General features: G+C 40.0%; 1 long non-coding RNA gene across 1 annotated transcript in view; it reads left to right on the forward strand.

Annotated features, from left to right (window-relative positions):
- LOC137163372 (uncharacterized) overlaps nucleotides 1-19,865 on the forward strand; it is a 20,887-nt gene extending 1,022 nt beyond the window's left edge. The window contains exons 2-3 of the long non-coding RNA XR_010922701.1: nucleotides 1,798-1,902; nucleotides 19,343-19,865. This is a non-coding gene — a long non-coding RNA (uncharacterized lncRNA). The remainder of the gene's footprint in view (nucleotides 1-1,797; nucleotides 1,903-19,342) is intronic.
- Nucleotides 19,866-24,634: the final 4,769 nt, after the last annotated feature.

Below are 24,634 nucleotides of genomic sequence, written 5' to 3' on the forward strand. Positions count from 1 at the left end.
CATCAGAATCAAGCCCCAGTGGGATTCACAAAACTCCCACTCAGCTGCTGCTGGACCCTACAGGTGTCTACATTTTTGCAGTAAAATTTCCTTCGTCACCTATGTTTCTGCCCAAGCCCGTGCACTACCCCACACCAGGCATATGGATGCCTAAGCACTAGAGCGATGCAAGCTGGGGTGAGATATACATTCCTCCACCTAACTTTCTGGCAGCGGGGTGGGGCTGATCTGGTAAGTGAGCTCACAGCTCCCCTTCTGGACTGGTTCCCTATCGAGAAGTTTACACAAAAAAGCAGGGGGGGGGGGATGATTTCCCTTATAACTCCTATCCACTGTGGATAAATAATTTTAAAAAGTCACCGAATCGGGGGACTAGATGTGGATCTCCCTCCTCCCAGGTGAGTGTGCTCACCACCGGGATACAGGCTTTCTTGTGCTTGCTCTTGCTCCCTTCTCCCCACCCCTGTGGTTCTTTCATTATTTACCCACTGTGCAACAGGAAAGACTGAAGGAGCCTTACACCAAGCGACAGATCCCTGTTCAAATCCTTTCGCCCCCCCCAGGTGGAGGAGGGCCTTGAACTAAGGGTCACCCACATCCCAGGTGAGTGCCCTAACCACTAGGCCAAAAGTAATCACTCATCCCTTGCAGGTGCCCAATGTCAAGAGAAGGTTTGCAGCTGAGAATCCCTCGTGGAAGAAAGAGTCTCCCTGCAGCCCAGGTTTAGGTGCCTGTCTCTAAGAAAGGCTTAGCACACACCCCTCAGTGTCTCCCATTGGCCAGTTTAGGCAAGAAGCCATGTAGCATGCTGGCTTTTGTGAATCCCATTCTGAGGCACCTATCTCTCATCATGCATTGTGGGAATTACAAAGGGACCCTGCCTATCTCGCCAATGCGTCTTGATCCAGTTCTCTAAACATGCCTCCCTCCACATAGACTGGCAAGGTATGGGCAGCATTATAACCTTCAGCCCAATAGTTACAGCATTCACCTATGATGTGGAAGACCCTGGTTCCCATCCCCCCTCAACCTGATGAGGTGCATGCCCCAACCACTAGCTATGGATACTCTGATATGGGTTTGTCTCCATTTCTCCTGCTGAGGCTCTTCCACTTTGGATAAATAATGAAATATGCATCTTGGCAACCAGCATGAAATTTCAGAGTGTAGGTGCCAATTAGAGTAAATGGTTTATAGCATTGAGTCAGAGAAGAGATACTTGCATATTGAGAAAATAAGAATACAGAGTACAATTCCTCCAAGCTGATTGGCTTTTATTAACCAATCAGAATGCAGGAATTTACATACACTAATGTTACTGAGAAATAACTTTCTAGTGGTTATGCAAATCAGACACCCATGATCAGAGTTTAAAGAATTGAATTACTGAGAGAAAACACCAGATGGTTTTCCTCAGTAACTACAGCATCCCTACGCTCTCATTGGATGAGACAATTCCATTTCAGGATCATTACATTTCAGTTTTAAGGTTGTCATTCAGATTAGGTCACAATTTATTCAAATAGATCAAAGAAGAGACAGGCCTAAATTTTCAAGCCTGGGTGCCTGAAGTTAGGCCCCCAAAAGAGAATAGTCTGGTTTTCAGAGGTTCTGAATGCCCACAAATCCCATATTATGGATTGTTCTACTTTAGAAAAAAGACTTTTAGACAGGTACAAATTCCAGCATGTTAATGTACTAGCTTGAGCTGAACCAACCCATGTCTGTTTACCTATGTGGTAAGACTCCAGCTTGAGTACTGTTATTTTTGACACTACTGTTGTACTCTTTCTTTAGATCACTGCCCTTTATCTTAAACATGGACTTATTGAACAGAGTGTGTATCAGGAACTGCTTTTTCTGAGGAACATTGTTTTGGGACACATTGACCATTTATTTTACGTAAGTAATATAAGCCTGAACACCTTGTTGAGGAACATCCCCATTTCTGATGCAGCCATGTACACTGTCTCTTGTAGCATCAGCAGTTAAGTTTCAGCATAAAAACAGTTATCCTTAATTTAGTTCTACTGACTATCATTTGCTAATCTAAGACAAGCTCTTGATTGACATGTGGATATAGAAAAAATGTATTTGGAGATGGAACAACTATAGCAGAATACCCAGGACAGAAGAAACATTATTCTTAACAAAACAGCACTTACAGAACAATGTCAAAGAAGAGAGAGGCAGAAAACTAAACAGTATTCTAAAACTGCACCAGTGTTGAAAAAGAGATCAAACTTTGTATGAACTATGAAACTTTTAAGTGAAGTAAAGCTTCAGCGTTCAGTAATATCATCTTTAAAGAGATGTGCCAAATAGTTTGGGATGAATTCAAATATTTCCTCAAATGGAGACAGGTACAATTGGGTTTTGAGGAGCCAGGGAGTGTAGGAGGATGTCTCTAGAGTAAAGGTAGATTGCTGGTGAAGGTGGGACTTGGCAGAGAACATTCTTCATGCAAGAGCTGGCAGATAAAATGTGTTTTATAGAATAGACAATTGAAATAATGTTATTGTAGGAAGGATACCACAATAAGATCAATATTTTTTGTTTGTTTGAGGCTTTTTTATTAGGCACTTTCATACTGTTGGGATACACTCAGGAGGCAGTCACAAAGCTGAAATCAAAAAGGTTCTTTCTGGGTTCTAATTACATATGAGACTGAACTTCATGCTTGACTGTACCGTGTTTTGGTTCAGAATCTGCCTGACTTTTATGCTGGGAAGGGGAATGCATGAGAAATCTTTTCCCTGGTACAGTTCATATAAAGACCAAGCAGAGCTGTAGTCCTCATTCTCTGGCATGTGCAGGGGCTGTTGCAACCCTGCTACCCTGAGTCAGAGCCATGGCTCTCCTCCTTCCCAAGAACCAATGAAGGTTAGGTCCTTAGTACCAAATCTTGAAGTTTTTATTCAGGCAAATCCTATTTGATTTCAGTGTGGGTGGGTGGTGTGGTTCATGAGTAAGAACTGAGAAAAGACTTCTTTAATGTAGTTTACTTTCTATCAAATTGCCAAATGCACACCTGAAATGGACTGCCAATATCACGACCTTCCTTTCATCTACTTCTATAAGGTCCTCATTGCCACAGCCTAGAGCATGTAAGTGTTCTAGTGCTTCTTTCATATTTGCAGAACATATTATATGTTAATAGCATTCATTTAAGACAGGGAAAATCCACTCATGAGGGTCAAAGCAAAATGACAGATGACATACCTTCTTTTTGTTCTTTGATCGCTCCTCATTTGTTTCAGGCTACAATAATAGTGAAGAATATATAAGAAGTAATAGCTTGTGCAACCACGGCAGCTATCTCTGTATAAAGCATCAAGGACTTGCATGGTGCAAGGCACCAGATAGGTTTTGTTACCTAATTATTTTGTTGCAGTCATTTCAATACTTATTCAGATTCAATTAACAATTAACAAATTTATTAGCAAAATCAAACACCGAAATATAACACATTTTGTTTTGTTTTGTTTTTTCCCCCCGCTAAAAATAAGATTGAAAGTTTGGTCAATAATTACCAACTGAGAAGTTCCTACATTATAGATTGGTAATGCAATTGCTTTCAGTCATGAAGTAATTTATCACATAACTGATAGATTAAACCGTTCTGTTATAGACTGAACATTAAAATGGGCATTTAACTTAATTTTTACATCAATATCATCTACACCAAATTTGTTTCCAATATCTAATACTATAAGATTAGCAATGACAAGTAACAGAGAAACATAAGTATTAAACTTAAATACTGAATTGGTCTTTTAGTATTAGCTGATATAGAACAAAACTATCTTATTCTGTATTACAGTATGAAAATGTGTTTGGCACATTGTTTTGATATAAGAAAGCATTTATGCCAATAATAAGTCTTGATATATAAAGAAAGAGCTATGGAGAAAGGATTGAATCATGAGACAATAGGCTAGCAAAATATGAGCCCCTCATATATCAGGCCAGTCACCATGCTAGCTAGGGACAGACAAAGGAACACCTCCTGACTGAGTACTACAGACTGGAAGAACAGAACTGGGCCAATCCCACCAAGCAATCATCTGATCAAATCCATAGGGTGGTTCACAAAAATCCAACAATTGCAAAAGGATCTGTATTTTTAAAAAGCTTAACTACACAGTGCCATTATAAGCACTGATATTATTAGCGCTGTAATTCTGATTTTGTGGTAGGATGTGAAAGCCCTACTTGGCTAAAATCCAATATACAAATCTGATGGCTGTGTTACATGGGTGATTGTCATAGATTGTACCTGTAGGGCACCCCAGTGGTGTGAGGGTGGGAGTCTTTTTCATCACAGATGTCTTTCTCTGGCTGAAAGCATCACTGTAAAGCTAGTTTGGAGTGAAGGGTGCAGTCTCCCAACTCTAAGCCTTAGAGAGGCATCTCCCCCCACTTTAAGGCATGACCACAGTCCAAAAATGAAAAGAAGGCAAACAAAATAATCCTGCAGCCCAAAAAACAATCTAGACTAACCCACTGTGTTTTACAAGGCAAAAGATAAATAGACTCTCTGAAGGAGGCTGGGTTCATCATACCTTGAGTGTCTGAGAAGCCCAGGCTGAAAGTCTTGGGCTCTAATGAAAAACAAAGCAAAGTATCAGTGGTCCTTCACATTTACAGAGAGTCCAGGTGGCAGAGGCTCTTCAGTAACTTTCTGAATATTCAGTCCCTGCCCTGGCGGGCCGTGGACTCTTGCTCTGTCTCCTTCTTAGTGCCACCCTCCACTGGGCTTGGATCCTCCTTTTTAAGGAGCTGCCCCTATCCAGGTGCAACAGACCCCACAGGTACACAGGGTTGGGGTAATTGTGCGCAGAGGAGCTCTTTATCCCCTTCTTGACTTGGGTGGTAGCCTATCCCTCCACATACCCTACCTGCCGGGAACTCAGGATCCCCGTCATCCAATGCTGATTCCCCCACTTCCTGTAAAAAGAAGTCCACATTGCTGTGTTTTCTCTGGCATGATGTTGTGCACTAAAACTATAGGCTAGAAGAGCTAAGTACCACCACATAATACAGGGCTTCATCTCTTTAAATGTGTTTAGCCACCAGAGGGGGGCACAGTCCATAATGAGGGAAAAGGTGCTACCAAGTAAATAATACCTAAGGGATCCTATGGCCCATTTGACTGCTAGCACTTCCTTTTCAGTAATGGAAGAGGCCTTCTCCCTGGGGAACAGCTTCCTTCTGAGTTACAGAACTGGGTGTGCCTCACCATTCGCTGCCTATAACAGTACAGCACTCAGGCCTAAATTGGAGGCATCCACTTGTAAAAGGAACTCCTTTGACATATCCACATTGAAGAGGAATTGCTACTGGCACAACTGATTTTTCAAGATGTTAAAGGCCTTTTCATAGTTGTTAGTTCAGTGGATCTTCTTTGGACCACCTTTTATTAGGTCCATCAGAGGGGCTGGGATAGTGGCAAAAGCATGTAAGCCAAAGGGCGTTGTCCAGAAGTGGAAGAACTTGAAAGGTGTCAAGAAGGGTATTTTTCCTACAATTCAGGAGAGAAGAGGATCTACCTAAGCCCTTTTGTAATATCTAAGTTAGTGAGATACTTGGCAAAACCATCAGGTTCTGGGGCAAGGATGATGAAACTTTGTCCGTTACGTTGGGACTCCTAAACTACCCCTGGATCTAGCACAGCCTGCAACTCCTTCTGGATGATCTTCCACATCTTCCAAGGTAAGGGCTGAGGGTTCTCTCTCACCCACTGTCCTGGAACCATCTTGATGTGATGATGTTCCAGTCACGTCTAGGTGGGAGCAGAGGAGAATATATTGGGGAAGGCTGCAACAGTGTGTAAAACCTGGTCTCTTTGTTCAGGTAGGAGTTTGGTGCCCATCTGCATTTGTACTAGCTCTTGAATAGGCACTTGGGGCTCCAGATCTGGCAGACCCCTCTCTGGTTTTACAAGGCTTAAGCAGGTTCACATGGGAGCTCCTAGTTTCTTTCCACCTAGTCCACAAGGCCAACCTGATGAACTACTTCAAAAAGCCCTTGCCACCTGGCTAGCAATTTGGATTCCGTGCTGGGAAGCAATGATAATCTGTCCCTGCGTTGGAAGTTCCATAGGTATATACCCCGATTGTATGTTCTTGTGCTTGTTGGGTCCTCAACAGGTTTTTGTAGCAAAAGCTCCCAGCTTCTTCATGCACTTTCTGAGTTGGAGAACATACTAGGGCCACATTGGACACCTTTGGGTCCTGCTTTTCTCAGCTCTCCTGTAGGAGGTCTAATATTCCTCAAGGCTGTTGCCCATATAACATTTTGAAGGGAGAGAACCCAATGGAAACTTGTGGTTCTGCTCCTATGGCAAATAACAGGGGAGGAAATAGCCGGTCACAATACCTGGGATCAGAGGCTACAAACCTTTCTAGTGCCTCCTTCTTGGTTTTGTTAGATCTCTCCACCAACCTGTCCCTTTGTGGATGATAGACAGAGGTTTTAGCAACTTTATCTTCAATAGGGAGCATAGCTCCTGCATTACTTGAAATGTATAGTTGGTCACCGGATCCATCAATTTCTCAGGGGATCCCACTTGAGAAAAGAGTTTCATGGGTTCAGGGGCAACTGCTGTGGCTTTTGTAAAATGCAGCGGGATGACTGCTGGGTACCTGCTGGTGTAGTCTATAATGACAAGAATGTATTTGGTACTCTGTCACACTTCTCTCCAGGGGCCCACCATATCCATCCTAATTCGCTCAAAGATAGTTTTGGTTGGGGGAATGGGATCAAGAGGGCCTTTGGGATGCCCTTTGTGGTAGTTATTTGGACGTTGGGACAAGAGGCACAGTATTCTCTGACCTTCTGGTGGATGCCAGGCCACCAGGTATGAGCTTACACATGGGACAAGGTCTTCTCCTAGCCTAAGTGCCCACCACAAAGGATGTCATATGCTAGCCACAGGAGTACACGGCAGCACAACTGGGGTACTAGTAATTGGGTCCTTACCTCCCTGGTTTGTTTATCATGCTCAGCAAAGTACAGGTGTCCTCCCCAGAGTATAAAATGGGGCCACTCCCTCAGGTGCTATGATTCTGCCATCTTGTTCACAGCAGCAATTTGATTGTAGTTCCTACTCAGCACAGTGTCCCCCCTTTGTTTGCAGACAAAGTGTGTCAAAAGTCAGGGCTTCCAAATCCGGCAATGGCACCTCCCAAGCAACCATTCCTGTCTCTAACCTGGACGGTTGTCCCTGGCTAGTCCTGCTGATCTAGGACCTGCCCCAGGTTCCAGGACAGGGTCAGCATCTGCGATCTCCAGTTTCCCAAACTCACAGATAATCTCCCAAAAGTACTGTCAACCCTGACCAATAACAGGACAGGCCAATGTTGAGGACAGAGCAACCAGGAGGGCATCTATATGTTGTCCTATAGTTAACCATAGTCATCTTCTGGGAAAGGCCTTCACATCCTCATGAATGCAATGGAGGAAGATTGCTCCCCTAGGGTTCCTTTGGCCCTGGCCAAAGGAGTCTGCACCCAAGTCTGACTATATCTAGAGTCCAACAGACCTTGCACTTTCATTCTATTGATCCATATAGGGAACATTATTTTGGTGGGTCTTTTCTTCCATGCTCTGCTCTCCGCTGTCCACACTTGGCGTACTCACATTACATCAAGGGACGGTCTCTTAGGATGTGTCCTGGTTGCCCACACAAGAAATGGGTCATCATGTTGTGATCTGAACCCATTCTCTCATTCAGAGATGACCCTGCCTGCTGTGAGGTCTGGCATCTAAGTCATTAGCAGGGTCAGGGGCCAAAGTCCCTCCACGACCTTTCTGGCCTATTGCTATGATTTGTCCACAGTCAGGGAGTGGGGCTGTCCTAACTGCCAGGAGTCTGGAGACAAGGGTACTTGTCCCTGGCCAGAAGTGGGTGTCCTCCTCTGAGCCAGGCTTCATGTTGGGCCAGTCAGCATCACAGCCCCAGGTTGTCCCCTCCTCTGCCCCCTCCCCCACTGCATGTCTGGGGTTTATCAGCAACCTTTATGTTTTCCATCAGCTGGACTGCATTAGTTAAAGTCACTGGATGGTGTCTCAGTACCCACTCCCATCCCGCAGTGGGGATTATTTGTACCAACTGCTCAATCGATATTAACTTGGCCCCTTTAGCTCCAGTCCATTCCTGCTGTAACCACTGCCTGCAACGGTCCTTCAGTTCTTGGGTTACCACCCATGGCTGGGCTCTGCAAGGATATGTTGCTGTCTGGAAACAGTGGCAATGTGTCTCCTCACTGATACTGAGAAAGTCCAGGACAGCTGTGTGTAATTCCATGCAACCACAGAATCAAGCCCTCAGTAGGCTGCCTGGGCCAGGCCAGTCAGGTGTGGGGCCTGCACAAGGACCCAGTGCTCTGGAGACCATTGGGAGGCCACTTTCACCTGCTCAAAAGTGTCCAGAGAGGTTCAGGGTCATTGACTGGCCCCGTGTTAGTCACCTTCATGGATCCTGGTGGGAGCACAGACCCTGGGCCTATGGCCTTGGCCGCTGGACATCTGGCAGGCTGTAGCCCCATCAATAGCTGGAGTACCAGGTTTAGTTGCAGGTCCTTCAACTGGGTCACTATCTCACGCAGCAGCTGCTGCTGTCGTTGGGTTGTCTGCGGCTGTTGCTGAGTGACCCACTGCTGCAGCAGTTGCTGCTGGAACTGCTGTTGCCTGCTGTCAGTGGTTCTCCATCAGCCACTTGCACCCCTGCTCTGGATTCAGGCTGGTTGGCTTCTGTCTCTCTTGTGTGGGGGTTTTCAACCTCCCTTTAAGTTGCCCTTGCATCAGGGTTTGAAAATGAGTGCCTGCATGCTCCACTATTTGTTGTAAGCTATATATTTCTAGGACGCCCTAGGGGGTGAGGGTGGGTGCCTCTCTTGTCAGAGACACCCGTCTCTGATTGAAGGCATCACTGTAGTGCCAGTTTGGAGTGAGGGATGAAGTCTCCCAGCTGCAAGTCTTAGAGAAGCGTCTCCCTCCCTTCAAAGCATGAGCACAGTCCAAAAATAAAAAGAAGGCAAACCAAAAATCCTGCAGTCCAAAAAACAGTTAGGGCTAACCCACTGTCCTTTGCAAGGCAAAAGATAAATAGATACTAGGAAAAGGGGTTAGGTTCCTCACCTACATAGTACCTACATGAATGTGTGGGAGGCAAAGGTTGAGTGCCCTGGGTGCTAATGAAAAGCAAAGTAAAGTAACAACGATCCCTTTACCTTTTCTGAGGATCCAGGTGGCAGAGGCTTTTCAGCAGCTTTCTGTGAACCAGAGAACTCTGTGTTCTTGTTGTGTGTCCTTCTTAATGGTGCCCTCCACTGGCCTTGGATCCTCCCTTTTAAGAAGCTGCCCCTCTCCAGGTACAACAGACCTCATTGTAGCACTGAGTTGAGGCTACCTGTGTTCAGCCCTTCATGACTGGGGTGGGAACCTGTCCCACTCCAGTGACAAATCATAGTGCCATATGTGCACAGAGATGATATGTTGAATACAGATATAATGTCATGAAATACAATTGCAGAAGTCAAGGAATATTTTAAATTGAACTCCCCACGTGATGCAGTTGATATAGAGTATTTATAAAGCCAGTAGGGACCATGGAGATCATTCACACTGACCTCCTGTATAACACAGGCCATAGGACTTCCCTGAACTAATTCCTATTTGAACTATAGCATAACTTTCAGAAAAGCATCCAATCTTGATTTAAAAGTTTCCAGCAAAATACAATCCATTACAACTCTTGGTAAATTGTTCCAGTGGTTAATCCCTCACTGTTTAAAATTTATACCTTTTTTCTAGTCTGAATTTGTCTAGCTTGAACTTGAAGAGGTTGGATTTTGTTATACCTTTGCCTGCTAAATTAAAGAGCCCTCTATTATCAATTTTCTGTTCTCTATGTAGGTACTTATAAACTGTGATCAGGTAACTACAATATTTTTGTACGTTTTCACCATGGGGAACTTGTACACATAAAGATTCACAGTAATTCCTGATTACAAGTTTGAAAAGGGCCCAAAGGAGACATAATATGTTCTAAACACCTGCCAATTGGCACTTTGAATTTCCAAACACTTAAAGAGATGGGATGACTGCACCAAAATAGGGGAGCTCTATCCATCAAACCTTGACATCATAAGCCTTTGTGAAGTTTGATGTGCAGGCAATACCACTTCAGCACTCCAGAAAGAGATTTAATACACTGTATTCTGAAACAAAAGAGACAGTAGATATTGGAGATGCATTTGTTCCACACATGAATATACTATATTTATAATAGAATACATTCTTTTCACAGACACATTTAGTTCAAGCAGCTCTGATGAACCCAACAATATTTGAGGGCAATAAAGAAATTGAAGAGATCAGCTCTTAACTGAAGGAATTCATGGACAAAATTACCAAAATAGGATGTATTCCTGATGATGAAAGAGTTCATGCCAAGTGGAAACAGAGGACAAGGATCAAACTATAGTGAGCTGACCTAGTTTAGAAAAGATTAATAAATGAAAGCATTTAGCATAAGATGGCTGGCTGACTGATTTATCTGTTTGAAAAGGGTTGGCACTCAGGAGTGCTGGTATTATCATTCTCCAACTCATACTCTTGGTGTCAGGAGTAAGGAGGTGAAAGATTGAATCAGATTGGAGCTGTGACATAGAGGCCCAGTGGTAGTTCGCTACTCTGTGTCAGCAACCCTTGCCAGATCTGACATCCTCACTACACCTAACATACTATTGTCATGATATATACCTGAAAGGTGACATGTAATATATTATTGGAAAACTAGTAACGTACTGATCATTAACATTCTTGTGTGATGTATATACAATAAACCCACAAAGGACTTTATAGATATATGCTGGAAATATGTGACTAAAATGTGTTAAAACCAGTCATGTCCGGGGGAGCTGACAAACAGGTTTTCTCCAGACAAGGGAAAGAGGCCAACACCTCAAACCAGGTGTAACCAAATTCAGTGGGTTTTTCATTTGTGACAGAGGTTGCAGGAAGTGATCATTTGCATAGTAAAATTAACCAGCAGGGGAGAAGACAGCATGGAGTCTACACCAGACAGTATGACATCCACACCCAGCAGGGAAAGGGAGTTTTGTCTGGGTTTACATTTCAAATAATACATTTCAACGGTTTACTGAGCTACAAAAAGAAAGGGGAGAGAACTTCATAATTATTCATTACTGGACAGATAGAAAATGCCAGGGCTCTTGTACATCTGAGAAAAGTGGATCCTTCAACTTGTTTAACTTTTTACCTAAACCCACTGAGTACTTCGAATGAATTGAAGTAATTGTTAACTCCAGTCAAGATAACAAGCTGCTGTTTCCATCTCTTTAAAGGAGCAGTAAACTTAATAACTTCTGCGAGTGTTCCAGGAGAGAACTGGACACTGCGGGGACACAGTTTTGAGGAAATTTGGTACTGGGGGTGTGTTGGTGCCACTCTGCAAACAGTAACTGGGCCATGGAAGCCAGAGTGTGACCTGCATGCTTGTATGCTAGCTGTTGCTGTCCAGGCTGTGAGCCTTAACATAGTATTTAAGGCAACCAGAGTTTGAAAGGCAGGCGGTGGCACAAAATCTTACTGGTCTAGGTTGAACCCCAGAGCATCATAGGAGCTTAATCACCCTCCTATCCTTATCAGAGGAGCTCAGTGAATATGGCAAGACTGTTTTCACAGTCACTCACATTTTTTTTACATTGATTCAGCCCTGTTTGTGCTTCTCAGGGATTTGTGCCTTAAGTTTTGTCAACATTGATGGCATTGGGTTTTATTGGCAAAAAAGGTAATGGAAAGTGAATTTCAAAGTTAAGTATTTTCAGAAAGTGATTTTTCTATTCAAACATGTGCATATTTGAGTTGGGAGTGCTTACAGGCTTACCCAAATAGGGACCAGAAACTGTGCCATATCTGACCAATCACAACCAACATAGAACAAATAGCAGACACTCATAGAGTAAAAAAAAAAAAAAAAAATCACCCAAAAGTCATCAAATACCTTGGACTATGGACAGACAAGAGAAAAGCATGGTCTGGCTCATGCATATGCCACAAACAAGAGAGAGGCTAAATTCAATGGATGCTTCATTCATTACTTGCTCTACCTGTTGGTGAGGAAGCTTACAAACACTGCCGTTATAATTGTGATCATATTACATCTTGAAGAAAGATATGTGATTGCCCCTATCATTAACCAGAGCCATACTATTTAGATGAGCATGATATTTATTTATTTCAGTTTATAAAAAACCATGCTCATATATGACAGGGACAAACAGAGTGGCTAGGTGATTTGAGCAAGACAATGGCATTTGATATTCAGTATACATAAGTGCAAGTTTATAGACTCATAAAATCATAGAATTGTAGGACTGGAAGGGATCTTGAGAGGTCATCTAGTCCAGTCCTCTGCAATTATGGCAGGACCAAGCATTATCTAGACAGGGTTTGTCTAATCTTCTCTTAAAAAGCTCCAAGGATGGAGATTCCACAACCTCTCTAGGCAATTTATTCCAGTGCTTAACTACCCTGACAGTTAGAAAGTTTTTCCTAATGTCCAATCTAAACTGGTCTTGCTGTAATTTAAGCCCATTGCTTCTTGCCCTATCTTCAGAGGTTAAGGAGAACAATTTTTCTCCTTCCTCCTTGTAACAATCTATTATGTACCTGAAAACTGTTATCATGTCTCTCCCTATGCCCCAATCTTCTCTTCTCCAGATTAAACAAACCCAGTTTTTTCAATGTTTTCTCATAGGTCATGTTTTCTAGACCTTTGATCATTTTTGTTGCCCTTCTCTGGACTTTCTCCAATTTGTCCATATCTTTCCTGAAATGTGGCACCCAGAACTGGACACAATACTCCAGCTGAGGCTTAATCAGCGCAGAGTAGTGCGGAAGAATTACTTCTTGTGTCTTGCTTACAAGACACCTGCTAATACATCCCAGAATGATGTTTGCTTTTTTTGCAACCGTGTTACACTGTTGACTCGGATTTAGCTTGTGATCCACTATGACCCTCAGATCCCTTTCCTCAGTACTCCTTCCTAGTCAGTCAGTTCTCATTTTGTATGTTTGCAAATGATTGTTCTTTCCTAAGTGGAATACTTTGCAGTTGTCCTTATTAAATTTCATCCTATTTACTTAGACCATTTCTCCAGTTTGTCCAGATGATTTTGAATTTTAATCCTACTATCCTCCAAAGCACTTGCAATCCTCCCAGCTTGGTATCGTCCACAAAATTTTATAAGTGTACTCTGCACACTGGAAGGAATGCTTTAAACTACCCAAACACATTATACAATTCTAAATGAACTTTAACCACAAAAGATAAAAGATTCAGGCATTAGTGGGGCTGGGTAAGTGAAAACTTCTGCTCAATCAGCAAATGGTCACAAAAGAGAAGTTATTAGCCAGTTTTAAGGAAGGGATAAAGACTGATACTGAAAATATTATAATGCATTATATTATTATATGACCATGTTGAGTTTTGATCTCTTCATCTAAACATTATATAGAAATGGTCAACAAAACAATTAATGTCATGAAAAAACTTCTGATAGAATTAAAAAGATTGGGGCTGTTCAGTTCAGACAGAAGACAAAATAGAGGTACATAAAATAATGAATGTTATAGTGAAGGTTACTGAATATTTAGAGATGTACTTCTATTGACCCCTTCTAAGAATGCAATAACATGGGGAAAACCAATTACATTAAAATGCAACAAATTTAAAACAGACATAATTGTCTTAAAGAGTAAAGAACTCATTGCCACATGATATTATGGTGACTAACTGCATAGTAAGACCCAAAAAAAGGATAGATTGGAAATTATTCATGAATTTACATGAATAATAAAAATTTCACTCACATATAACCTAGCTAGGATAGAAATTTACATAGCATACCATCTACTGCATCAGGAAGGAATACAACCATTAATTGCCAGTGGGTGAGCAAGTGACTCTTTCCTTAGGTACATTAACTAACCTAACCCTCATATATTCTCTACTACCCTCATCGTTATGGAATCTGAGTAGGATTGTGTACGTGCATCAGCGCAACATTGATATGTATTGCACAATGGTCTCTTATTGGGGTCTCAGTGTCCTCGGAAGCATTTGTTAATGGCCATGCTGTGCCAGGATATTAAACTAGTCTGATGATTAGTCTGAACTGGTGTAGCAACGTCTATATTCCTAAAGTGTAATTCTATCCAGAGTTGCACAAAAAAAGAATGGCAGGCTTCAGCAGTGTCTCAACCTTTTCCTCCTTTGTTCAGCCAGTGACTTTGAGAGTGTGGGAATGACATACACACCAATGTCCCCTCCATGCCAGCACTGATCAGATGAATTAGCTTAAGATCACATAGCACTTTGGCTGAGTACAACACTATATAAATGCTAAGTATTATTATTATTATCTCATCTGTTTTCACAAAGTAATTAAGGTCAGGGTGAATTAGTACTTGGATGGCAGACTTCTAGGGAAAACCCAAGCACTGCAGGACAAATATTTAATGTTTCTGTATGTGGCATTCTTCCCTTCTAGTCAGTACTGAAAAATACTCCAGCATGGAGTGTGGGAGCAGCACAGTGCTGGAGAGGCCCTGTAAGATGAGCCATAGATGATCACTCCTACTTAGACTTGGCAGAATTCAATTTTTATTTGTTATATAATTTTGATGGATTATATCAATGTTTATTTTTAAGCATTTTTTATGTTTATCTAAAAGTTGCCCAGTTGTGCAAAATTATGGATTTTAAGCATTTTTTGTTGATTTTAAATTGTCACATTTATGGGAAATTATGGGGTGGTTGGGCCATAGGAAGGGTCAGACAATAATTATTTAATGACAATAGCCATTCAGTTGAAAAAAGTTAAAGCTTTATAACTGATAAAACACAAGTTGTCATCATGTCAAAATATAAAAAGTAACTATCCTTAAATCAAACTCTAATCAGTTCTCAAGCATCACTTTTCTCACTTTGCCTACCTGCACATTTTGATTATCAATAGAAATATTTTTGTTGGTTTTGTGTGTGTGGTGCAATCGAATCAACATTTACCAAAATTTATTGATAAAAATCTAATTCTTCCAAGCCTACTCATAATTATATCCATAGAAGAGTATTTATCAACTGACTCTGCTTCCTCTGCTACTTCTATGGCCAGAAAGCACCAATCATTTAAGCCCAACAGTTGGGTCTTATTGTTTTGGGCAATTTCTTTGGTGATAATGGGTATTTAAAATCTAAAAGAAGACAAAAATTAATTAAGTTGGATCACATTTTGAGTTTAAACTAAGAGATAGTGTCCTTTAAATTGATAGAGCTAATGCTATCCTTACAACTAGCAAAGATGACATATACAATAAACATTTCCAAAGACAATTTTCGTGTATATATTCCTTGATAGTCTGTAAATAAAATATATAGTACAATAATTAAATAGTGTGCAGGGTTTTGAATCAGAACATTCCTAAGGCTTTCTGGGCAAAAATGGAATTTTAAGCAATTTCTGAACGAGAGATTTGCTAAAAGCATTATCACTGGCAAATCGCTTTTACTGCAATAATATCAAAATGTAGTAAGTATTGCTACAATCATCTTAATACTTTACTATAACACTTGTATGATACCAAGTTTCTTCTATGATATATAATTTAAGGTTTAGAAATAGGTCATGCTATAGAGGTAGAATAAGACAAGCATTCATAGGAGGGATTTCTCTGACCCTCTGGTGGGTGGCGTGTATCGGAATTTTTCATGGTGACTTGCATGAGGAGAACTTTAAATAAATATTTTCAAATAAGTTATCATAAAAAACGTGAATCCTGCTACCTGGGATATGTACTCAAGTTGAGACCTATGTGAACTATATGGGATATGGCTCACCAAAGTGGAGAAGAATTACAGAGAATGTAGGAGGAACCTGGCCCAGCTATCAAGTTGCCCTTTTCTCCCTTCCCCACTATTACCAAAGTTCATAAGGGAGCTATATTAGTAGTCATAAATGTCTGCATATGCATAGTTAGAATAAAATGACAAATTCAACGGCAAATTGAGAGCGGCATAAAAACTATGGTCGGAAGAGGAGAAAGTCAAGGTTCTTGTGATTCAGGATTCACGTTCCAAAACAGTAGTGGGAACCCAAGGAGTAGGAGATTCACCATGGACTCAATTTACCACATCACAGAAGAGGGCATTGGCTGAGTGTTGTGTAACTCTTACCTGGCCCATATATGCTGTACAAACTGAGTGGTGCTGGGGAAGGACCTCCTTTAATCCATCCTGGATCTAAACATTTGTAAGAGCAAGGAGATCCATGACTGAGTATTTTATTGATCCAAATGGCACAACAGCCAGTTAAAATCAAGGACATGTCCCAATAATAGCATCAGGTCCAGCTTTTTCATACACAAACAGAAAAATAGAAAGGGAGGATCTGGCCCCAAATAATGAGGCAAGTATTAGATACAGATATTAGACTAGATTCATACAGGATCACCTGCTGATAAAACTATTCATATTCTTTCAAAGTTTTAAAATAAAACTAGCCAATGTCCGGTTCAAACTGACCATTTAATTATGAAAAAAAAACTTCCTATGTGATCAATTGGCTTATATTACAGTTATATTAAATATACTCTTTATTCAATCAAAGTGCAATTTACTGTAGCAGTCATTTATTCTGTGACAAATTTCCTCCATCCTAAATAAGATGACTGATGTGACATCTAATTCCTGAACAGTTCAAGTAGCCTTATCTGTCACCACTCCCCTGACACAGAACCAAGGACACAACCAGAAGGTCTTGTAGTTTATCCACTCAGGTATTGGGATATTGCCCTGTAAAACAGAGTGGCAATGATGTCATTGCTTAACTGAACTTACATTATAATAGCAAAACTATCATTGCCCCCACCCCTCTTTTATTAGGCAATAATCGGTTCCCTTTTAGTTTTCCACTCAGGAATTGCATTATTGCCTTGTAAAACACAGAGCAGTGATATTATCACTTAGATAAATGCTGCTTACCTAAGAATGTTTATTAGCAAAGTAACATTTTATTACTTCACATCCTAGCCCAGCACCATTTAAATCCCATTTGGGGGAGGGAGAAATGTTCAGTGGGGCACAGGCAGAGCAGTCACGCAAGGGGCATTTGTATCTCCCATGGACTGAACAAGGGATACACCAAAAGAGGATGGCTCATAAAATGGTTTGGAGGAATGGACAGGAAATGAACCAATGGAGAGGTTTATGGAATCCGTACTGTGTAGACCCAGTGGAAGGTACAATACAAAGGAGTAGCAGCCACCATTGCAGCTCAAAGGCTACCCCTCTGTGAGGCAAGTGTGAATCCCGTCACACAGTCTGTTGCACACACACAGCCCAAGTAATCAGAATTTGTGCAGGGAGGAGTAAATTTTACCTAGGATCTGTAAGCCTCTCACAGAGGTAGCGCCCTACTGTGCTCACACAGAATACAAAATATTCTGTTCTCAGTTGTGTTAATTATGGGATTAGGAGACCTTTCTTTTTTAAATCCAAATTGATTAGAAAAAAAATTGCATTGCCCATTCCAGCCAACAGAAGAGCAGCCTACTTGTTGGGATTTCTTCAAATGATTCTAGCTGACAGGTACATTTTGTCAAAAGTATACCACAACTGTGACTGCTTAATCCCAAAAAGCCCATTTTAATTCTCTTTATTTAATTATAAATATGTCAGTTCACAACATGACCAAACACAACAAGCAAATATAATCAACTGAATGTGTACCAAGGATGCTGAGTTATTGTTATCCTTCAAGAAAATCTTTGTTATTCCTTTCAAAAAGCAAAAAAAAATATATATATATATGAAAAGTATGAAAGTGATATTAAGCAGATGTTAGACGGGAGTTGTCAATCTTGTCTAAGCATGCAGGTGCTAATGTGTTATAATTATCCCTTCTGGCAGTTGATATTTAGGATTTTGGATCCCACCTAGTCAATCACAGCTGTAATTGTTAAGCTACTTACATAGCTAATATGCTGGGTAATAACCAGATCAAGATTTAATATTTGACGTTTACCATCAATTATCTTTTTTTCAGACATACATCTCCTCTACTTAGATTCCTGCAGTTCCTGGGTTCTCTTCTTGCTTCCCAGTACAATAAATAAGAATCTTGTTGTAGTATAAGACTCAAATCAAAGAAATATCATTGTCATAGGTTTTATTTCCCCTTGTTTCTATAAGAGGTTTAAGATATATTTTTGTTACAAGGTTTATAGATGTAGTCATTTGCTTCATCACCACTTCCTTTTTACTTTTTGATGGATTTATTTACATGTACAAGTACATGTTATCACAAAAATGTAGTGTAAGTATATCAAACTAAGGCATATTTTCAAATGACAATATCTTGCTGTAGAACTGTGTGATAGTGTGTGTTTGTACACAATACAAATGTATTCACACACACACACACACAAACAGACACACACACATTATATTTAAGGGTTTCCCAGCTAACTATACTTTCTCAGTTAATTTTGGAACTAAAACATTTTATTTTTCAAAATGAAAATTCATTTGCCCACTCAATGTTTTAATTCTTCTTCCTACTGATACATTTGCAATACCGTTTCCTTCAGCAAACAGTGTCGGGAGAGAAGTCCCTTCTAAATGTTCTAGGGATTTCAGCCTACATAATTATCCCAGGGTTCACACAATTTAAACACCATTCCATTCCAAATCAGCTTGTAGTACTTATAGGTGAAGATTCAAAAGTCAGGTATCTCTAACCTGTCCTTCAAAAACATTATGGGCCAAATTTTCTGCTGGTGTAACTGTGCCGAAGAAAATTTAGCCCTGCATTGGAAAGGGCTTGATGTTATTATTTCTCTCTAACAACATCATATATGACTTTTCCAACCAGGCAGCAGAGTTCCTGTCTGTATCCCTGATTCAGCAAAGTACTTACTTACCTTTAGGCACACTGACTATTGAACTGGGGGGTAGGGAGGCCTATATTTCCTCTTTCCTACAAAAAATATTAAGCTAAAAATACCTGTGGTGTAACTAAACTGGTCAATAAAATTACATCACAGATATATTCAGCCCCGAAGATAACTGTTAAACATTGTTGCATTTTTCTTTTAAGGCCCAGAATACCGTCTTGTGTTCTTGGCCAACCTTTTTTAGTTTTGTTTTAATGCTCTTGAATAATTTTCATGCATAGTTTCTATCTGACTTTAGACAGGTAGTCTAAGTTGATTGCAAAATTGTAATTTAACCTAATGTTCTCCTTTTCAGGCAAGGTGGCAATGAAACAAATAATGGTGAACATATTCCACCCGTGGAAACCACACTGTTAACCTTGAACACAATATTTCTACAAGTACACTCTCTTGTCAATAGAAGACAGGATCTTGCTGTAAGGGAATCCTGCTCAAAGTTGGAACTGGGAAACACTGCAATCCAACCACTGAGGGACATTAAAGCAAAACAAATGAAACTGGACCTAGTCATTTTGCAATAAAGCGTAAAGTCATGTAATGGTGCCCTTTTACTTTTAAGACTTCAAATAAAATGCTATTAGCACAGACAGATAAACATGCTAAGCTGTGATTTGCCTGGGGTGATACATGATTTACAACAGGCAATGAAAATATAGCAGCCTAGGTGTTCAAGAAGAATGGTATGAATACCAGTAATCTCTTCATAGTAATGTCAAGGCCTTTGATAATAAATTCTCCAGAAAATCTTGGGATAGTCAAAACAATTGTTTTGTTGTTGTTGTTGTTATTATTGTTGTTCGATTTTGGGGGTAGAGAGTGGAGAGGGTTGCTACTTTGAATGTTTTATTAATATAAAATAATTTCCAAGATTTGATAATAAATTTAGAAAGAATAAAATATTATTTAGGTCAATCTCACATTCAGTTTTGTAGCTTAGGGGAGAAAATTCGCTATGATCTTGATAAAACTATTGCAAGTGGCAGACTAGCATCTTCTGTTCCAGTGACTCCATCCTGCAAACACTGTATGTATCTTTACTCACATGAATAGCCCCATTGACATCTTCAATAGAACAACTCACATGAGTAAAGTTACTCAGCCCCCCCCCAACTGTTCGCAGGTACAGAGCCCAAATGAGGGACAGGTGAATCTCTGGTTGAAATCTGTACTTTAACCTGCACAAATAAATGAACATCTCTCTCCCTCACAGACTATATCTAATTTTACTCCCTTACCATCTCAGTATCCCCTAATCTTCATCTGTTTACAGTCAACAAATAAGGTCACATTTGGATTTTGCCAACAGAATGGCACAAGTTCAAAGCTTCTATGTGCATCTTTATAGATGCAAATGCAGAAAACAAGCAGGATTCAATACATAGTTAGCGTAGATTTGTTCTCATTAAGTTTTGGAGTATGTAAATCAGAGGCAGCAGTCACAGTGAAAAGATACATTGTAACAGGGGTCCATGGTTTCCTCTGAAGTAGAACATTCTTGCAAAAAGCCCCATCTTTTTCAAGGCTATATCACACAGCTCTGCAAAAGAAATGCCAATCCAAATTAACCTTCAGTGCCACAAGAGGCCAGGGTATAAGGCTAAACAAAAACCTGGATGGCAAGCTTTGGTTTTAACAAGGGCAGTATATCTAGTCAGTAAGTGATGCATGTTCCATTTTTCCAGCTGGCAGAGATTCCTAGAGTATACAGGCACATATTTCCAAGCATGTTGTTCTTCTGACTTCTGTTTGTGCTTGAGCCATAACTGTAGTTTCGGCAGCCAAAATAAAATATGCCAAGTAACACTGGCTGAGGGACAGATAGGCCCAAATTCATACCTGGTGCAACTCCACTGACATCAACAGAGTTACATAAGGGATAGTTTCAAGCCATTATTCTCTACTTCTGAACACAAAATAAGGAAAGATTTTTAGGGAGGGGAAGACTAAGAAATTTCTGCTGGTGTTGGTATAAAATTGTCCTTGTTTTAACCTGGAGAGGGCAAGGAATCTAGCAGTGACGTGAACTCACAGCTTGGCCTAGTTTTCTGCCTTTCTTTTCTCCTTTACTATGTGCAGGACAGAAAGAGAAAGAATCGTCTTTTCATAAGGATGATGGAGTAGGATTCCAAAGATCTGGGTTTGATTCAAAGGTTCCTAACTGAGTTTTCTGTGCCTCAGTTTCCCATCTGTAAAATGGGCATAATAGCACATATTTACCTTACAGAGGTATTGCAAGGGGACATATGTTAATGTTTTTGAGATGCTGAGATACTATGGTGATGAGAGCCATATAAATACCTAAATAGAGCGATTTACACTTCTCAACTGAAAAAAGTCTAATTCACAAGGGGCCAAATCCTGCTATGTTACACCCATTTAAATCCAGAAAAATGTCCGTGATGCCAGTGGAATTACTCACGATTTGTAAGGATGTAACTGAGAACAGAATTTGGTCCCATAGTAAAGTAGAGAAAATGTAAAAGCATTTTTCATGATGCAGCATATTTTAAGATTAAAATATAAACAAAATATATATCAGATCTAATAAATAAAAATAATCTACTATTGTTAGGATTAAACCACAAAGCTATTGTCTCTTTAAATAAAAATTCTACAACTTCCACAAAAAATGTCATATTTGTATAGACTCCAAATCCCCTCTGTTTAAACAGGGTGATTAATATCAGCTCCTGTAGGAAATTAAATTCAGGGAAGAACAGTAATATGCAGATATGCAGATTTCTAGGTGGAATGGCTAGCCTTGGGTAAGAGAGTCAGGTTGATTAATCTGCATCCCCAGAATACAAAATGAAATGCTGGGCTCTCCTGGGTTAGCACTAGAAATGACTTTTCCTTCTTACATTAGAAATAAATGGACAAACACATGCACACATAAATTGCAAAGGGCCTTTATATCACATGCAGTATTTACCTAAGCAATAAAAGTTTATTTAAAATATCACATTGCAATCTGGGAAAAAATGAGCTGCTTTTCATTAGGATGATTTTGTTTAATTTTTAAAAAGTTGTTTTTTGGGTTTTATTTTATCATCTTCCATGAGGACTCTACAGGATTATAAAGCAATCCTGTATGTCAGCAAGAAAGTGCATCTTTAATCCGTTCATAAGTGCTTGTACTGAAAGAATAAGAGTTCAGAGCTACATCAGCCACAAACATGGTCACATTGGGGGGAAAAATGGGATCAAAATACCATTCCTCAGTGCTAAACTGAAATATAGAATATTTCAATATATATTTTTTTCCATTCCCAAATTACAAATCAAATTCAGAAGCAGCGTGGACTGAATGTAGGCTTCTACAGGCTTAATTTTGACAAATGTAAATTACAAATGTAAATTAAAAATATTAACAAAATCCAGGACAGATAATGTAAATATAAGATTTTTGGTAATTTAATAATACTTTTTTACATAGAAAAAATATTTACAGCAAAATGTAAAATGTCATTTTCAGGTTTTTTTTTTCCCTGTCGTTACTGGAAACCCAAGCCTGTTATTTAAAATCATTCAGGGTCTCTCCAATAATTGTATAGAAGTAGGCATTATGCTATATTATTAAAGCTGTAATTTCCTGCTGAATCTGGCTGGATGTTTCTTTTTATCACTTGGCAATTTCTATCTAGTTATGGCATAATTAAGTTTCCTGACCCTTGCTCACTCTCTTAACAGGACGCTTAGAAATATACTAGAATTGCAGATCTTCAACCTGATGTCCTCTCTCCCCACACAGTAATGGAATAAAATTATTAATCCAGTAATTGTACAGAACACATTACTTTGCATTGAATGTTCCTATTTCTCATTTTCTGTTAGTGACAATCAGCCAGAGGTACAAATCATTTCTGCAGGGAGCAGAGCCCTTGAAAAAAGCCTCTCATTCACTCCACTGGAGCTACCTGTACAGCTGTGATTATTCAAAGTCTAACACAGTACTAGGCTCAAGCGAACAAAACAAAGTTAATAAAATGGAATAAGTACAAGATATTTTCCTCCCTGTAGCCTCCTCTGTGCCAAAATTAGAACCTTTGCTCAGAATGATAAACCTCACATCCAATTGCATTTCTATAAATGGGCTAAGGAGTCTCAGCTAAGTATTTCAGACTTCACCAGAACTATTAGCATCACTTATGTATTGGGCACGATCTATTTGCTTGGAGCTGTTTAAAAAAAAAATCTTGGAAGAAGACAGAATCCCTGCCCCATGGAGTTTCCAGACTAAGAGCTAACAGCTCCATGCCGGTTTCTCTTAAAACCAACAAGGGTGAAATCCTGGCCCCACAGAAGTTAATGGCAAAATTCCCACTGATTACAGTGGAGCTAGGATTTCACCCTTTTAATTTTGCAATTGACTTCAATGAGCGCAGGATTAGTTTTGCCATTGATTCCAATGGGACTGTTCCCGTGAGTCAACCTAGCAGGATTTGTCCAGATAGGCTTCCAGCTCAACAGGCAGAATGGCACTACAATGCCACAGGACGTCAAGTCATAGGAAACTTTGTAACGCAACTTTTGTTTCTTTGTCTGTTTTGTTGGTTGTTGTTTTGTTTTTATAACACACACACACAAGCGGTGTACATCGAATCACTTTGTTTTCCTTTCAAATGTGCTATATGTTGATGTTTGGGCAGGGGGAGTGGTGCGATGAGGAATTTGCTGTATTTTATTATCTGCTGGTAACTGAGGCTGGGGACGCTGCTTCTGCACAGTGACTTGGTTCCAGCAAAAGAAGTCCCAAAAACATACAAGCAGAGCCCCTGCTCTTTTGAATGCCCTCCCTTCTGATCTCCAAGGGGTTATTCCCTCTTCATCTCTTAAAAGAAAGATACCATCGAAAAATAACTAAAATCCAGCATCTTATTGGACTGTCATCATCTGACTGAATCCTCCGCATGCACTTCAACTGATAGAGCAAGCAAGTAAAAAAGTCAGTGAAGCAGTGCTGCCAAGCTTGTTTAATAAAAACCTCATAAAAACCTGATCTTCGGCTGGATAAATAGCAAAACACAATCACTATCTCCATAAAGACACTAGTGATTTTATTCTTAGGCAGTAACATGATTCCAAGTGAAACAAGCTGCAGAGTTTATGGATCATTCCAGCAAGAAATTCACATACACTGTACATAATATACTGCACTAGGTCCATCTGATCCCATTTCTTTCAAATGCTCTGATGTATTTTTCCACCCTCTTCCATTGTCCTCTAATAATGAATGCCTTTTGGTCTTGCTGAAGAGCAAACTGCAAGGGCAGACAGTGCTAGTTGCATAAGCATTTCCATGCCAGACTGACAGATTTATAAACTAATCTATATACCTTCCTTTTACATCTGCATGAAAGGAATATATGCTGTTTACAGTACTCTATGGTAAATAGTACTGATCAAAAAATAAAAATACTGTTTTAAAGTGCATTAGACAATAGACCATTTCCAGGCAAAAACAATACTACAACAATCATCTGGGTTGTTTTTATATGCTACAAAATAGCTCTGATTTTATTTCCACTGATTCAGTTACTGAGGAAAAGGCAATCTTTGTAATCACAGCAAAGATTTCTATTTGTCT

The sequence above is a fragment of the Emydura macquarii genome, unplaced genomic scaffold, assembly GCF_026122565.2.
Source record: "Emydura macquarii macquarii isolate MOO-44397 ecotype Brisbane River unplaced genomic scaffold, CSIRO-AGI_Emac_v2 contig_2531, whole genome shotgun sequence".
Classification (NCBI taxonomy): Eukaryota; Metazoa; Chordata; order Testudines; family Chelidae; genus Emydura; species Emydura macquarii.